The following is a 16105-nucleotide window of genomic DNA, read 5'->3' as shown; positions in this document are numbered from 1 at the left end:
CTTGCAGGACATGTGGTTGGTCCTAATGATGTTCATTTGCAGTTTGTTTAATGTCTATATGGATATCACACATTACTTCAATTGGGATCCAGGTGGAGGTTGGAGTTCATTATGTTGCTTAATTGCTTGAGGACAAGCAATTTCAAGGAGGGCGGATTTGTAATGATCCCATCTTTTAGCAGTTGACCAAGTGTGTGTGCGTTAGCCTTGTTCTACATGGTCCCGAGGGCTAACGAAGGGTTTAATGAGATCTTGGAGTGTTTTGGCCTAGTCATTTCCAGTTTGGGCCAAAACGAAGTTGATTTACTCAGTTTCAGGCATACTTACTATTTTTAGTAAGTCGGCAGGACACAGTGCAGGTCAATTTTGGTGATTGGATTCGATACTCCTCGGTGAGAGCTTTCCGATGAGCTATCACTCGCATTATTCGGAGTCCGATTGCTAATACATTTTAATGCCTGAAGTTTTATTAAAGTAACGTCTAATTTAATTGTAAAATATTAAATTGTTACTTTAATATTTAATTTATGGTGATGTGTACCCAAAGGAGACATAAAGGGTATTTTAATATATGTTTTATATTATACATCTTTTATCCCACATTGCCCATATGAGTTGAGCGGACCCGTGGGAATAGAATAAAAGGAAGCATTTGTGGCTTCATTAGGCAGGTTGAATATGAGAAGAAATTGGTGTGTGAGTTGCAGCTTTGTTCTTGGCATTTGAGGACGTCTATCCTCTCTTGTAACATTCTAGATGTCATTCCCTTGGGGTTTGGCCTTTGGAATTCTTTCTTATTGGCTTCATTATCAGGCAATTTAGTTGCATTTCCGGCTACAGGCAGATTTGATATTTTGCTCATATCTTCTTCACTACTTGTTTGACACTTATGCCGCTTGGAGGGAATGGTATTATGAAGGTAGTGGACTGATTGGAGGACAAAGTATTGTAGCAGCAAGTTCGTAAGCATGGGCTGGAGTATTATGACAATATTGCTGAAGTAATTAGTGAGTTGATAAATCTACCATGTATTTGGTTTTATGAATTCTGAAAATAACATTTTATTAGCAGTCGTTCATTTCCACTTTGCATATTGTTGTAGTTTCTTTCTTGTTTATGTTGTATGATACCAATTCCATGCACGAAACACAACAAACAAATAAACGTTTGATTTCCAGAGTTATAAGGGGTTTTAAGAGGTTGCATGCAAACTGTTTGACAAAATTCATTTCAGCAAATTGGTTTAGTTTTTTTGGGACATCCAAGGGTGACCATTACACCATATCAGAAACATCATACATGAAGTAAACATACAGGTACACCATACACATACAAGTATAGGGTAAGTATCTATAGATAACACATACCAATAATCTATCTAACTATCATCATGAAATAATTGGAATGACTTAATGCAATCATCATCGAAGCATATTCATGCATACATGAAATAACTAGCACCAAACTAATCTCATCACATAATCAACTGAGTATGAAATAATATCCAACAATCTAGAAAACAAAGTCATTGATCATCAAATATAAACATAAAGCTGGCCTAAAAGAGTTCAACAATATAATGCAAAAATTCAACTAGGGGTAGGCACTACACACTTCAAATTTGAACCTTTTAGATGATTTCAAAGTTTGAATCTAAATCCTTGAGCTATTTGATTTCTACAATTGTGTACCTCTAAAATTTGTACCTTTGAACCTATTGAAATCTTCAGAACCATTGAACCACTTTGAATTGGTTGAACAACATGGACCTCTTGAACTGAATCAACCACTTCATTGAGTGCTAACCCTTATGAATGCTAATCTTACAAGAGGATTATGAAAAAAATAGTACAAGTTTTATCATTCATTATTATTAATGGATCAAGGGTTTAACTATAAAAAACATATTTCAGAGTCCATAAGTGGGCTAAGAGATTGAAAACCTTATCACAATTCACCAACTGACATGCAATCAATAAAGAACAATTCCTAATCTCCAAAATCCAAATCTTTCAATAAATTCTTTAGCTTAAAAGTTTAAACAAAGCCTATAACTTGTTGAACATGTCTCCCAAATCAGGTAAGTAAAAATCATAATATATATAACATCATCATATACAAGTAATCATCATCATCTAACCAACATCATGATATAAATCAAACACTCAAGGTATCAATATTCTGCATCGTTATTAGATATTGTAACAACACCAAATAATCATTAAATATAATTGAAGGTCTAACATGCACATGAAAAGTTGTATAGAAGGGTTTGGAAACATAAAGTGATAGGGTAGATGAGTGATGTGTGTTACACATCTCATGCAAATGATCTCTAATCAAAGCAGCCCAATCCAAGGAATTTGACCTTGCACAAATTACGTGTATAAAATAAATCCACTCATCTATATTTATTGTATATTCATCACCTCTAAGACTATGTAAAACAACAACTATATCAAAAATATTATATTTAATAAAATACTTATATATTGTGCAAGGTATTCCCATTGGTTGATGAAAACCATTATTTGCAAATTATAGTTATGTACATCCTCTTTTTGTTGTTAAAATTGACATTGTGATGAAATGAGGTTTCATTGAGCATATTGACCTCAGCTAGGGAGATAAAAAAAAGATCTCAATATTTTCTCGATCAAGATTGACTGTAACTCAATCAGATTCATGCACTTTTATTACCCTTGAATTGGGATCATATCTATTGATGCATTATATTACCAACACCACATATTGTACATCTACCAAGAACTTTAATTTATACACTCCCCACCAATATGTTTGTGATAATATGTTTGTTAGAATGTTCTACCCTTTGCTAAAATTCATTTATTAGATCCATAACCCAAATTTGTATTGCCTATTTCAATAGTTATTCATTCTAGGCCATTAAGACAATTATACTCTAAATGCATTAATTTCATGTTTCTATAATTTTCTTTACTTTTCCAATTGAAAAAATAGTAATTAGTTTTAGGACATAATAAACTAGACAAAATAACCCGACCATGATAACCCAAGAACAAAATAACCTAGGGCCATAATAACCTAAGCCAAAATAGTCGTGGTCAGAATAACCCATGGACATAATAACCCAAGTGATATATTTCTTTATTTTTTCTTTTGGAAACCCTATTATTTTTTAATGCTTTGATGGTCTTCTAGACTTATTTGTGTGATGCTTGAATCAATTTACTAAAACCTTTTTGTCACCCTTCAATATTATATTTCATTTTTGGAAGATCATCTTGAATAGTTGAATTGTAATTCCACACAATGTGATTGGAAACTGGGATGATTGTCTCCTGCCTCTTTAACTTAGTTTGTCAGTACACATGTCTTTAAAATAATCAATAGAGTCTCCTAGTATTAAAAAATAATTCACATCATTTCTATCATGAAAAATAAACTTGTCCCCTTTGTGGGAAATTGTATTATTAAAGGTGTTTTGAGGCTATTTTAGGGATATATAATCGATATATGGTCTTACAATGACCCAAATAGCCTCTATTTTATCTTAATTTTGTTTACATGATCTAAATTAATAACATTCTAATTTGTTTTATATCATTTATAGTTTACTAGATTGATCTAAAATGACCATGGGTTAATTTTTCCTTGGGTTATTATGACCACAAGTTATTTGGTCCATGGGTTATTATGTCCCTAGGTTATTTTGTCCTTGGGTTATTATGGTGGGGTTATTGTGTCCACAATTATTTTGGCTAGATTATTACGTCTGCATACCAAAATAATAACTTACCAATTTCCCCGAGAGCACCTATAGAAAATGCTTCCCAATTTTGTTGAAAATGCTTACAAAAAACCCTACCTTGCCCTTCCCTATCTTTTCGTCCCTTCCTAACAAATGACAGATTCCAAATTTTATGGGATACTAATTATTATTACCCAACCTTGCATTTAATTACCATACCCAACATTATCAACTCTCACTTTTTTTTACTTCTCCACATAATTTATGATGTTAAACAACATATAATCTTTTTTTTTCTTTGACTTTAAACTTAAACCTTTTAACTAAGCCCCTCTTGCTAAGATGTAAACATTTTAAAAATTGGATAAAGATGTTTTGAATTCATCCAATAGACATATTGGATGCCATATAACAGTTTCCACTCTATTGATCTTTAACCATGGAGTTGCAAGCAGAGTGAGTTTAACCATGGAGGAATTTCGTAGTTAAGCACACTCAAGCTAGAGTAGTACTGGGATGGGTGACCTCCTAGGAAGTCTTGGGGCCTCTATGAGCATCACCTAGATCTAACGAGTGTCAAGTGTTTCATTTATTCTCATGAGATATGGATTCGTGTGTGAGTCACTACTCATGAAACATGGGTGAATGAGTTTGACACAAAAACTACACAATTAAATCCTGATAGCAATATCACAATTTGACTTGATGTGGAAATATCTCCTACTTATCACTTGATGAGTTTAAGGGGCTTTCTCATGAATGGTTCATAGGGCACAACACTTGGTGAAGGTTTTGCAAATGGGATTGCAAGAAGAATGGGTTTAACCATGGAGGAAACTTCATAGTTCAGCACACTCAAGTTGGAATAGTACTAGGATAGGTGACCTCCCGAGATCACCGAGATCCAATAAGTGTCAAGTGTTCCATTTATTCTCATGAGAGATGGATTCATTTGTGAATCAGTTATCATGAAACATACAAACACCTGCTTTAGTTAAAATTGTATAGACATTCTAAATGCATTCCATAGACATGTTGGATGTTACACCCTTTTTCCACCCTTCACTTAATCTCTAGTTACATTCACATTGAAAGCTAGCCAAAGATTATTGGTCTAAAAATAGGTCCTTTAGTTAAAACTATGCACTCGTGTTGTTTTTCAATCTAAGTTACTACGATGTAGTTCTATTACCTTTAATGTCAGGTTGTTGGTCAATACTTGAACTATTGCTTAATTGATAAAGTTCTTTACTGAACAACTTTCCAAGTCATTTGATTACATGGTCATTATTGGTCTCCATATGACTAAATCTTACTATGTCAATCAATTTATAAAGTTTCCTTCAAATCATGAAGTCAATAAATAAAAAACTTTCTAAATTGTTTGACTGTATAATTGCTTATTGTTCACATTTATTGTTCTTCATTCTAACCTATTATGTTGTGATTATTACTACAATGTAGATATGTTCATTTAATCAAGTAAACAAATCAAGCATCCAAAACACATGTTGAATCCCACACCGTATTTTTTTATGCTAGTGTCCTTTCTATCAAAGTATAATATAAAGTACTTAGTCACATACAAGATCACCCTATTCAAATGGCCACATGGTATTTCCACCCTTCTAAATAACCAAAAAATACTCTTATGAAAACTTCGCTTTAAATTGCACCATGGTTATTAGCTGTAATCAATAATTCAAGTTTTGCTCAACTCAAAAAGTTCATTACTCAAAAAAAAATCTAAATTGTTTGATTATATGACCACTTGTCCCTTTTATTCTTATTGATTGATATAACATACAATACGCGACTAAAACATGTTTTTCTTGATGCTTTGCATTAATCACAAATGTTCCCCTTTTAGACAAAACATATTGGTTATTTGTGGTCCCCTCACAAGTGTGTAACTACTACTAAATTATTAATTGATTTTTAATAATATTTTGTCTTAAATGAATATTTTGTTTTTTGAAGCACAACATTGAGCGTAAGAAGTTTCTTTAAGAATGAGATCAAACAATTTCAGGTTAGATTTATTATTTAACTTCATTATATTCCATTAAATTTTTTTCTTTAAGGTAGATTTATTATTTTACTTCATTATTAGGTTTTACCATGGAGGAAACTTTGTAGTTAAGCACACTCGAGTTGGAGTAGTACTAGGATAGGTGACCTCTCGGGATCACCTAGATCCAATGAGTGTCAAGTGTTCCATTTATTCTCATGAGAGATGGATTCATGTGTGAATCACTACTCATGAAACATGCAAACAACTACTTTAGTTAAAATTGTATAGATATTCTAAATGCATTCCATAGACATGTTGGATGTTACACCCATTTTCCACCCTTCACTTAATCTCTAGTTACATTCACACTGAAAAATAGCCAAAGATTATTGGTCTAAAATAGGTCCTTTAGTTAAAACTATGAACTTGTGTTGTTCTTCAATCTTACTATGATGTAACTATTACCTTTAAGTTCTTTACTGAACAACTTTCCAAGTCATTTGATTGTGTGGTCATTATTGCTCTCCATATGACTATATCTTACTATGTCAATCAATTTATAAAGTTTCCTTCAAATCATGAAGTTAATAAATAAAAAATTTCTAAAATGTTTGATTGTACAATCACTTATTGTTCACATTTATTGTTCTTTAATCTAACCTATTATGTTGTGATTATTACTACAATGTAGATATGTTCATTTAATCAAGTAAACAAATCAAGTATCTAAAATTCATGTTGAATCCCACACTGTATTTTTTTATGATAGTGCCCTTTCTATCAAAGTATAATATAAAGTACTTAGTCACATACAAGATCACCCTGTTCAAATGGCCACATGGTATTTCCACCCTTCTAAATAACCAAAAAAAACTCCTATGAAAACATCGCTTTAAATCGCACCATGGTTAGTAGTCGTAATTAGTAATTCAAATTTTGCTCAATTCACAAAGTTCATTACTCAAAAAAAATTCAAAATTGTTCAATTACATGACCACTTGTCCCTTTTATTCTTATTCACTGATACAACATACAATACCTGACTAAAACATCTTTTCCCTGATGCCTTGCATTAATCACAAATGTCCCCCTTTTAGACGGAACATATTGACTATTTGTGGTCCCCTCACAAGTGTGTAACTACTACTAAATTATTAATTACTTTTTAATAACATTTTATCTTAAATGAATATTTTGTTTTTTGAAGCAAAACATTGAGTGTAAGAAGTTTCTTTAAGAATGAGATCAAACAATTTTAGGTTAGATTTATTATTTTACTTCATTATATTCCATTACTTTTTTTCTTTACTTCATAATTCTATTAGAGTACCTATACATACAATTGGATATTTGTGAACTTTCATCCTTCATAACTTTTATGCTACATTTGCAATTAGAGTTTTATAAATTCATTTCATTGTACAAAGTTTTTTAAAATTGTACATATTAATTACACCGATAGGCGTCACTACAATGAAAGAAATGGAAGAAGGATCATACTCCTTTTCGTGTCCATAAAAATATAATATTTACGTGCATGATTGATAGTAATAGAATGCCATTTTATGGGGAGATCAACAACTAGTGGGATGACGGGAGAATAGTAGGCTAGGGGCTGATCTAGATCGGAAGGAGGGGAATTTACCCACCCCAACTATGGTTTTAAATCAGCATATTAGTAATAGGTGGTAGCTTTAACAACAAAGTAAGCGGCAATCGACTTTATGACTTGACGTACATAGTTGCTTGAATTGAGCCTGATAGAGAGGAGCACCAAATCTTAGATGTGGATATAACGAGCAGGGACCCCATGCAAACTGTAAGATGTTTACACAACGACACCAGAAACATAAATCATAGCCGTAATCACCACTTAATATTGGTTGTATTTCTTATTTTGCTCCAGGACTCTCTGCTTCTTTGCAAGATCACAAATTTCATGGAATTTCTTCTCATCAACAACAAAGCTTACGAATTTGCTCTCTTCAAAACCTTCGCCATTCCATCCATCTCCAAATTACTGCAATCCACTCAACAATTCTCCCCCAAATCCATCACAAAATGCTACGACAACACCATCATTCTGATTCAAGAATTCGCTCTGCATCACATCAACAGCCCCAAGGTATCTCTCACAATTCGACGCCTCAACTACATTCATGCATAATACAACATCTCAAACATCAATTTTTTATACAAACTCTCTTTATTCATGCTCGAGCCGATCAGATTCTAAGTTAATTGATGGAACAAGATTCAAGGCATGATATATGCCATACACTCCATGTCAATCTTTCTACTTGTACTCAAACCCATCATGGTCAATAGTTCTCATCTGCCCATCAAATATATCTGCATGAAAATAGCAAAATGTGAGGTAAATAACGAAATATTAGGTAAATATAATATTATTTGATTGTTTTGAAAAGGTAGACTTGCACTCTGTCATCAATTTTCAACTACAACTACAGATCAAAATTAAATACTTGTAGCTGACAAGTACATGTCTCCATTTGAACCCTTCAACTACTTGCAGTGTGTCATCATTTTTCCATTGGATACATTGTTACTGAAAAAAATCTTATAAATGGTAAATCTACCATTAGCTCTTCACACACAATAGCCTCACAGAAATCAAGCGCACAAGTTAGTGAATTTGTTCTTTATTTTTAATATTCTGAATACATTTTATTTCTTTTTAATATTCTGAATATGTTTTGTTGAAATGTATCATTTTACAATAGTAAATAAATTTCTTACATTGTACTATATTTCTGTGTCATTATATAGTGATTTGAATTTTGAAGTTGATAGTTTACATGATATAAATTTCAATTATATTCATAGGTTAGATATACAATGGACTTGTGTTGCAATGAAAACAACAATGTCATACAAATATCAAATACAAAAGACACCGTAAATGGACCACCTCCATCAAGTCCTACGATTTTGATAGGTTCAAATGGGTACATAGAAAAACCCATTGAAAATGTAATGAAAAACATGTTTGGCCATTTCACAGAGATGGTAACTGATATTGAGTGCCTAGTAAAGCATATACATGATGTTGACAAGATAGATGTCAATGTATCGACAAAAATGGCATCCTTCATCAGAAAAGCAGCTTGCAAAATAAGAAGCATTCAAGGATTTGTCAAAGAGATGTATTATGATAAGCACTATGATTTAGGGAACAGTGAAATATTACGTGATGATTTCTTAAATTACTTGAAGAAGTAGATAATGTAATAGGGTTCTTTCTATTTGTGTAGTTACAAAAATCACAACTAAATAAATTGTTCAACTCTCAAATGTTATGCGATGATTTCTTACATCACTTGAACAAGTAGATATTAACACCAAGGCTTCTTTGAATTCATGTACTTGCAAAAACTACCTATAAATAAATTATTTGTAATGTTTGTCGCACCAGATCAATGTAAATGTAGTTTTATATTCTTATTCATTTTTTTTTGTATCAGTATTACTTAATCAACTAAAAAGTAACTGTGTCTCTCATAAGTCAAAATCTATTCTAAAAATACAAACACATATTGAAACAAATAGATGAATTACTTAGTCATGAATTATATAGAAGTATATATTGAATCATAGTTTTATCAACCGTATTAAAATATACTTTGTTTTTTTATATTATATTTTGTCAATATCAGCTATGGGACGTCCAAAACAAAATTTTGAATTAGAAGACCAATGTAGGCTATAAATAAGAGAATACCGAAGGGAGTATCGTAGACAAAGAAGAGAACAACAAATAGGCTCTCAGATAGAAGAGCAAAAAAGAAAGCACAATCAAGCTGATAGAGAACGATATGCTAAAAAAAACAAAAATCGAAGTGCAAATCATTTTGAAGTTCAGAATAGTGAGGATACAAGTCTACAGAGAAATGATCATCAAGTGACACCTGCACAAACCTCTAATTCTTAAGGTAAAGAAAGACAAGAGGATCATGCCGAAACAAATGAGACTACCCATCCTCACTTTAATGGAACTATTCAGTTCAATGATGAACATGAAAATTCAATCTCAATAGATCGTGTTACAGAAACATGTCAATAGGGAAATTCATTACAAATGAATTTAGGTGTTCAATGTATAGACCACAATGTACACAATTGTAACAGTTCAGTTCAATTTGATTTGAAAAGATTCCAAATGCAATTTAGATCTCAATTGAATAGTTTTAGAACCCCAAAGATGTGTTATGTCTATCAAGAATCGTATATCAGAATCAAAGTATCCCGAAGTTTTGAAGGTCCTATATGCAACAGATGTAGACAAGAAAGAGGAATTCATAGATTCTCATGTTCAAACAATATGGATCCTAGGCCACAAGCAGAGATTTTATCAAAATTGACACAAGTAGAGGAAATGTTGATTGCACATGCAAGCCCAATACTGCAAGTGACCCATGCAACAGGTGGTCAATATAAATACAAAGGTCACACCATAAGTTTTCCTCAGAATGTACAATAGGTTTCAAAAATATTGCCACACACAATACAAAATTTTCCCATTATTATTGTTAGAAGAAGGAATCAGCGTGGCACAGATTATAAGTTCACTGTCAATAGAGATTGTGTTTACAAAGCACTGAAATACAAAATAGAGCATGAGAAATTTTATTTAGATGTTATTATTGATGATAATGCTCTCAATGACCTAACAAGGAATACATATGAAAATGTATTTAGTAGATTAACTACAATGCAAATGCAATTTGACTCAGATACCAATGAAGTCACATATGTTAGTCCTTTATTAGATATTGATGAAGGTAATACAATAGAGCACACTACATCAATGGCTTCAAAACCACCAAATGCCCAAAGAGAAATTAAATTAGTTCAAATGTGGGTTAATAACCCTAATGCAAAACCAACAGAATTGATTGATTGGTTTGGTATTGGTGTTTCTCCTATCAATGAGTATGTAACATCAAGTTTACTAGACATGGCATTTCCTACAGTATTCCCTGACGGAAGATGTGATTGGTTAGAACCGCGAATGAGGCATGTGCATCTACATGAATTTTTCAAGCATTTATTATGGTATAGGGATCATAGGTTTGGAAAACATCCGCAATTTAGATATTTTATGATGAACATGGTAATGAGACACCAAGCACAGAATTCATCTACAGTGTTTGTGAAAAGAAATATCCAAGACATGCCCATTACTATCAATGAGCTACATGAGCATATGGAACTAATGCCACAATCTCATTTAGCTAATAGGTTGATGCAGTTTGGAACAACGTTAAGGGGAACACGATCATACTGGACTAAATGTCGTGCAGAATTGATAGACATGCTTCACCAAATTGGCACTCCAACAATATTTTTCACCTTAAGCGCAGCAGATATGCAATGGCCTGATCTACATGCTCTCATGCCTGGAACATGCCCAACCAATATGCGAGAAGCTCAAAATTGGAGAAAACAAAATGTTATCAACTATCCTCATATAGTTGCACATTACATGCATTTAAGACATACATTATTCAGAAAATAAATTCTAGAAAATGGAATGGATGTCAAATATTTTTGGTGTAGGTATGAATGGCAACATAGAGGTTCTCCACATGTGCATGGATTTTTATGGATAAATGGTGCTCCCAATATGGACATTATTGATTGGCCAAATGAGGAGGAACGAAGAATAGTTGAGCAATATTTTCATCGCATTATTCATGCATGGAATCCTAGAGAAGATCCACATCAAAGAAATATATAGGTGTTTTCAAATTATTTTTCTGTAAAATATCTTGTTATTATATTACATATTGTTTCAAAACTATATTTATATAATGAACATATGTCGAATATGTTTATTTTGTTGTAGGCATTCCAAAATTTTGGTGAACATTTGTGTCTCAAAAATACAACACAACTTACCAATATGGATATTGATAATGACTATGAACAAGTACTAAACTATGTTGAGCGTCACACAATTTGTAGAGAGGGTACATGCCTACGCAAAAAACAAGGAAAGATGGTTTGCAAGTAATTATTATACTTATTAATATTGTTTATTGTAAAACATATTATTTATTTAATGAAATAATTATTCATTCACCTTCTTATAATGTTTTCAAATATAATGCTCCTTGGCCATTGAATCTTATTGGATCTAAATTATACGAAGACATAGGAACAGGGGAAAAAAAATTTGAGCCAGCAAGAAATGATGATAGATTTAACTCACATAATCATCACATATTGCAATTATGGAGAGAAAATATAGATTGGCAAGCTATTTTGTCCAGACATGCAGTCATTAAATACATAGCAAAGTATGCATCAAAAGCTTAGAAGAGCTCTGAAACATACCACCAAATGTTGATGCGTCTTTCAAACATGGAAAACCCTGATGATTTAGTTGCACGTGCATATAGAAGGCTTCTAACAAAAACTGTAATAGAAAGGGACATTGGAGCTCAAGAAACATGTCACATGTTGTTAGAGCTTCCGCTCATGGAGAGTAGTAGAAGATTTGTCAATCTAAATGTCTCACATGAAGTGTTCAAATCTATAACTCTGAATAATGAGGAGAACAATGATGACAATACAAAATGTTTCATTGATGTATATAAAGAAAGACCTCTTTCTATGGAAGGCATTGCACTAATTAATGCAACAAAATCATGGATATATAATTCTAAAAGAAAAAGAGAAAATAAATGGGAGCCAAGGGAAAATGAAGTTATAGTTAGAGTTTATCCAAGATTTACATCCATTCCTTCACGTGCTTCACAAAAATGGGTAGAATTCTGTTTTACAAATTTATTACTATACAAACCATTTCGTGACATAGAAGGGGATATTGGTGTGGATACTAACTCCATAATAGAAAAGTAGAAGTCATTCAGTTATAATTCTTGACATATACTAAGAGAAATAATTATAGAGGAAAATGAAAATAATAATGGTTCAAATAGTGGAGAAGATTCAAAGCTGTTGCAAGTAATACTATAGAGAACGAATGGGAAATCATATCTAGACTTCGTAATGGTCAAAATATGCAACTATCAGAAATAGATATGTTGGGAAGAAGAGACATTGATAACAATACAAATTGGTCTACTGAATATCAAGGTGAGGAGTGTACAATGGGAGCAATCAATTTCATAAAAAATATGAAGGAAAATGGATGTCTCATATATGATGGTATTCCTCAATGCTTCAATTATACAACCCTTAGCAATAAACAACAAAAGGCAATGAACATAGTTATGACACACTATTGTACCAATGAAGATAGAGGCCCATTGTTCCTGATAATTCAAGGAACAACAGGAACAAGAAAGTCATATTTGATTGGTGCCATTCGTGAAGCCCTTCAAAATGCATGTTTGTCGAGTCCTTCTCCCCTTCTTTTACTAGCACCAACAAGAGTTGCAGCATTTAATATTAGAGCTTTCACTATTCATTCAAAGCTAAGAATACTAGTAAAAGATTTTTCGCAGCTAGAAGGATCACGTCTTACAAGTTTCCAAGAGGAAATGAAACATATCAAATACATATTGATTGATGAAATGAGCTTCATTGGTCAAACTATGTTGGAAAACATAGATTCAAGATTAAGGCAAGCATTTCTAAAAAGTTTAGACCAAAGCTTTGCAGGTATATTTTTACTTCTATTAGTACATGTTATCATATTATGCCATATTTAGTACAGTACATAAATATTAAAGACATTATAAAATCTAAACAACTTATTAGTTTTTTTATTTTAAATTTGTTTAGGTATATCTATGATTTTTGTTGGAGACTTGGGTCAACTACCTCCGGTGAGTGATAGGCCTGCATATGATAGCAAAAGACGAGCAAAATTATTGTGGGAGGAATTCAAAATTGTGGTAACTTTAGATAAGATTTTTAGACAAGAGGGGGAAAACATTGAACAAAAAAAAATTCGTCGACTTCTAACAAATCTTAGAGATGCTGACCCACAAATTGAAGATTGGAAATTACTTATGATGAGAACTCCTATCAATTTAAATGCTACCACAAATGAAGACTTTCAAAATTGTGTCCATTTTTTCTCCACAAATGACAAGGTTTATAACCATAACAAGATAATGTTACATTCATTGAAGCATCCGGTTGCACGAAGTCTTGCAACAAAAGTAGGGAGTTTGAATTCAATAGAAGATTATTCAAATGGAGAGCTTGACCTTGAATTATTAATCAGTAACAATTCAAGAGTGATGTTGACTACAAATCTTTGGGTAGAGGTAGGTCTTATCAATGGAGGATTGGGGTATATTAGAAAGATTATCTATATAGGCCACAAAGTAAACCGCCAGAGCCACCAACATATGTTTTGGTTGAATTTGATAATTACTTCGGATTACCTTTTCAAGATGATCAACCAAATATAGTCTCAATAATACCAATACAAAGGGGTAGAACTCTTCAACTACCTTTAAGATTGGCATGGGCATTGACCATTCATAAATCACAAGGACTAACTCTCTCAAAAGCTACAATTGATATAGGTCCAAGAGAGAGAATAAGTTTGACATTTGTGGCAATATCTCATGTGAAATCTTTACAAAGTCTTAGAATAACACCACCATTCACATATGACCATTATGAGAAAATGAAAAATGGCATACAATTTTCCAAAAGAAAAGTTGAAGAAAATAGACTCCAATGTTTGGAAGAATATTGAGGTAATCATTTTATTTTCAAAATTGCTTCAATTACAACATATTGTTACATTATGTAATTTCAAAATATAATGACTTTAAAATGGTTGCATCCATATAAACTTGCATGTATATATAAGTACACAAAATTGAAAAATGAAAAATTATTTTATCCTATTGATGTTCAAATTTATTATTTTAAATTATATATTCTAACATTGATTTGATTTTGTTTGATTCTTAGGTAACACTTTTTCTCTATGGATTTATCAGACAATGAATCTGAAATTGTTGATGCAACTCCAAACATCTTAGCCAACTCTACTCCATCTGATGAAACACCTATTGATAAGTGCACAACATCAATTTTACAGTGTTGCTCTAAAATTCTTCAAGATATTGAAAACACTACATTATCCATTGATTATATTGAAGAGCTAGAAATAATGAGGATGAAAGATGTTGCACACAAGGTTAAAGAGACATATACAAAGGTTTTTGCCTTCACAAGTTTTATGGAAGAAGTATATCGTGATCACTTGTATAATAAAGGTCGTAATACTATTCTAATCACTGAAGAATATGTAATGTATTTGCACCATTACAATGAGGTGCTCTTTATGTAATTTCCACTCTGTTAGCACAAAACTTTTAAATAAGAGTTATTTGAACAGTTTATAAACTCTTCAATTCTGATATAAACTACAGGGTTTTACCTATATTTTGTTATTCTCTATAATTTGCATGCTACCGGTTGTACAACTTTTTCAACTTTTTTGAATCGAATAATTAGTTTGCCTTAAACAAAAAGCTTTGTGTAATGGTTTAGATCGATGATTGTGACTTGTAATATCACAAACTTTTAAATAACAATTGTTTGAAACATTTATAAATTCCTAAATTGTATCAATACACTACATGGTTTGACGTATTCAATTTGTTATGGTTTATAATTGATATGATACCAATTATACAACTATTCATAATTTTTTGTATCAAACAATTCATAAAAGAAAAAATGTATTCATATGTATTTCTTTTTACCAATGTCCAAAAAATGACAAAAGATAAATATTGTTTAATATACATTTATATTTTTAATATGTATTTGTATTTAGTAATGACCAAAATATTGTCATAAATCTTATATATATATATATATATATATATATATATATATATATATATATATATATATATATATATATATATATATATATATATAATGTGTGTGGTTGCTATTAGCTTATTTATATTTATTCAGAGAATATCTACATTAAATACGCTGATCAATATCTTATTTTATAATATAAGTCATTCGGAAAGATATCGATCGGCATATTTAATATAGATATTATCTGAATAAATATAAATAAACTAGTTAAATTCAACTTTAAGTTCGACATTTACTTGAATTTTTTAATACCGTAAAAAAAAACTCAACGGGTGTATGCAAAATGTAGAAGCACGGACACGGAGGTGAACTATTTGACAAAGTACCTCGTGGTTTTTGGAATGCCATGACAGCAGAATATGCACAAAACATAACTAAAGAAAAGGTTTATAAGCTTTCAAACAAATGCAATCGTCAAGCCTAATGCAGAACTCCATAACTTTTACCAACATCCTGCCGTCTATTCCAAATGGCAGCTTTGGAACAGAGTACGAGCATCT

This window comes from Cupressus sempervirens, chromosome 3 (assembly GCF_028749045.1).
Source record: "Cupressus sempervirens isolate cs-2001-9-10 chromosome 3, ASM2874904v1, whole genome shotgun sequence".
NCBI lineage: Eukaryota > Viridiplantae > Streptophyta > Pinopsida > Cupressales > Cupressaceae > Cupressus > Cupressus sempervirens.
The sequence above is the reverse complement of the archived record's forward strand: the minus strand, read 5'-3'. Positions refer to the sequence as shown.